General features: G+C 41.2%; 1 long non-coding RNA gene across 1 annotated transcript; it reads right to left on the reverse strand.

The window, feature by feature from the left end:
• Positions 1-298: 298 nt before the first annotated feature.
• On the reverse strand, positions 299-935 carry LOC125880438 (uncharacterized). Its single transcript, XR_007448072.1, has 2 exons — positions 637-935; positions 299-519 (listed from the first exon to the last, which is right to left on the reverse strand). It is a non-coding gene; the product is annotated as an uncharacterized LOC125880438 (long non-coding RNA).
• Positions 936-3,290: the final 2,355 nt, after the last annotated feature.

Consider the following 3,290-nt stretch of genomic DNA (forward strand, 5'->3'; position numbering starts at 1 on the left):
TACAGGGCAGCCCTCCACTGTAACTTTTTGAAAACAATTAAGACCCCTTGCACCCACACAGGTGTTTTAAATTATTGTGCTGGATCCAAAGTTCAGACACCTTTGTTGCGTGTCAAACCGTCTTTATCTCTCCTATCTCCTCAAGTCTCCCTGTGACACTGTCTAAGTAAGGCAAAAATACCTCCTTCAGAAAATAACATATAAAAAAAGATGATAAAGATGTCATTTGTTCCTCTTCACAGGTCTGTATTTGTCTCAGAATAAAGGTTTTCTATTAATGGGAAAAGTGAATGAACGGTTGCAACTGACTGATCTTTATTATGAAAAGCAAAAGTACAAACACATGACAGCAGATTATTATGATTACAGAAAGATGTATTGCCTGATTTCTTTTTCAGTTTTGCACATTCATGTATCAGTTGCACAGATCAGTCACGCAGCACACGCCAAATGCATCTGATGACTGAATGAGCCACCTGCAGTCACTGCCATCTAAGCAGCTCTGGAAGTAGCTGTAATCTGTGACAAAAAGACAGGATGGATTATAAGACGGTTTTTACAAGATTTAAAAAGAAACAAGAACTCTGAACCTGTTATTTAGCTGAACAGCACACAGAAGGCGCAGTCTGTACTCACCATGTTGAGAGACGATGATGGCACAGACTTCATTTGACCCAGTGCAGGTCTCTGTACTTTCTGAACACTGTTTCCTGCCTCCACAGTAACACGTCAAGGCTTCACCTGGACAAAGAAAAATCATCTTTAACCATTGTTTACAAACTAGTGCTGGGCCATAAGGAAAAAAATGTGTGACCAAATACCTTTACATGGATATTGCAACAATACTGTGGGTTGACTTCTGGTGCTTTAGCAATATTTAAACAATTAAACATTTGCTAATAATCATCAGTAATGTGGATATGATGATTAAATGGGCAAAGACATATCAAGGCCAGGCTGCAAAACCCAATGCGGTTGTTCAAAGGAAAAAACAGGATTACGTGACCGGATAAGATCAGGTAATCCAATCCTGTTTTTCATCCGGATCAAACCTCCAGTTTGTGTTGTTTAAAACACTTGAATATGATACAGATTATACAACCTGGCCTCCAAAGTCCCTGGGTCCAAATCTGATCTCAGAGGTACCCCTAATCAGTGGTGGGGCCTCCCTGGATCGGACTTGTCTCTGACATGTCAAGGCATGGACACATGGCTTTGGATCATTTGAGACCTGTCAGTTGTGAAGTGGGGCACCAGCACTTCCCAAGATGCTCAGTCAGATTGGGGTGTGGGAGATTTGGAGGCCAGGTTGGTACCTTGAGCTTTTCATCACGTTCCTCAGGTCATTCCTGAGCAGTTTTTGTGGTGTGGCATGGCTCATTTTTCTGCTGGGGGGGCCACTGCTATCAGGGAGTACTGTTGCCGTGAGGGGGGGTTACGTAGCCCACAGCAGTGTTTGGGTGGGTGGAGGGCGTCAGGTGGCATCCACATGAATACCATGACCAAAGGTCTCCCAGCAGAACATTGCATTGTAACAAAATGATCAATGTTACTCACTTCACCTGTCAGTGGTTTTAATGTTTTGGCTGATCGGTGTGTATATATTTAGGACTTTAGTTTTTATTCATTAAAATCATAATGAAATGAAATATACGATAAACTGTGAGCTGAGTGGTAAAGTCAGGGCAATACTCTAAAAAAGGATATGAATTAAGAATGTTCAAGGTTATCCCAGTCGATAAAAATTAAATCATCAGAAACGTATAGATCCATGCATATGTTCTTAATGTTTGCTGCCATCTGCTGGTCAGTGTTTAGTTTCGTTCTCAGTTACAAGTCAGGCCCAGTGGAGTTAAGGATCTTTTATTTTGTGTGAATTTTGGCGCCCCCTGCAGCCCAGTTAAAGTACTGGTAATCTAGATTTGGCAATCCTTAAAAGTGTGCACCTGGATCAGAGTGATCCTATCCAGTTCTTTTTTGAACAACCAGGACAAATGTGAGCTGGATTACGTGATCAATGGAAGAAAAAAAAAAAAGCATTACCAATACTGGATCATTTTTATATATATAGATTACACCTTTTGAACAATCTGGCCCAGGTTGTAAAATATTGTGGTGGGTCCTGAGTTCTGACTAGACAACTATGTTCCTTGTCATACCATCTTGATCTCTTCCATTATTAGTGTCTAAATCTTCGATGTGACACTAAGACAGAAATGCCAATAACAAAATCGGGTTTCATTTGTCCCACCTAACAGGTGCAATAGAGTTAACAGGAGGGTTAAAAATGCTATTTATTTCTATACAAAAACAACATGATAAAGGTCTGCATCTTGAATTGTAGTTCACCCACAAAACCCACAAAAGGTGATGCGATGATTTACTTTTAATATAAAGTTGTGAATTTGTGGGAATTGGAATTATTTACCAGCCAGAACAATAGTCTGTTTTTCCCCAGAGTGAAAGTTCTCTATGAAATGTAATAACTGTAAATAGCAATGCGACATTTATATTTATGTAGTTTTGAAAACCATCAGAAAAAAAAAAACAGAAAAAGTGAAAGAGGAGAATAGCTGCAACTGATTCATCTTTATTATGCCAATGCGAAAGTACAGAACACTTAAGAAGATTATTATAAACTAAGCACAAAAAGTAAAGAAGTTTGTGTTTGGTAGATTATTTCTTTGTTGTAACAGTGCTTCTTGGCAATAAATCTTATACTGCTGGAAAACCTGTTTTTTTCCCCTTTTATATGGTGCAACATTTGTAAGGAACATGCCTTTGTAGGATGAGCAGCAGAGCTGAGTATGTGGGTTGCACCCATGAAAAATTTGGCAAATCTTCTCTGCCAATGCCAAACAGTATCAGTTGCACCATAGCCGGCCCTCCCTATAAGTGAATTAAGCGGCTGCTTAGGGCCCTGCAGCCACTAGGGGGCGCCCAGATGGATGCACGGTAAACTGAATTGACTGAAGCCCCTTTTACACTGCCAGATTTTCCGCGAATGTTGGGCTGTTTTGCCGGCAAGCTGCGAGCATTTAGACACACAGAGCTGGACTGGTGAGTTGATCCAAGGTGCCCAATTTTCTGCCTCGTAGGGTAGACATATTGGTGGAACCTTTTTGGTTTAAAAAGACCGAGGTGCCCTTCCGCCATGGGAGGGGCTGTTGATGACTTGTGGGAGGAGCTGTTGATGACGCCACACGTGTGAGCCACTGGCGGTGGATAAACAGGAAACCGCTGATAGCAGGAATTAGCGAGCAGCTAGTAGCAAGAGGGAAACGCAAACC

Source organism: Epinephelus fuscoguttatus, linkage group LG20, assembly GCF_011397635.1.
Source record: "Epinephelus fuscoguttatus linkage group LG20, E.fuscoguttatus.final_Chr_v1".
NCBI classification, from domain to species: Eukaryota; Metazoa; Chordata; class Actinopteri; order Perciformes; family Serranidae; genus Epinephelus; species Epinephelus fuscoguttatus.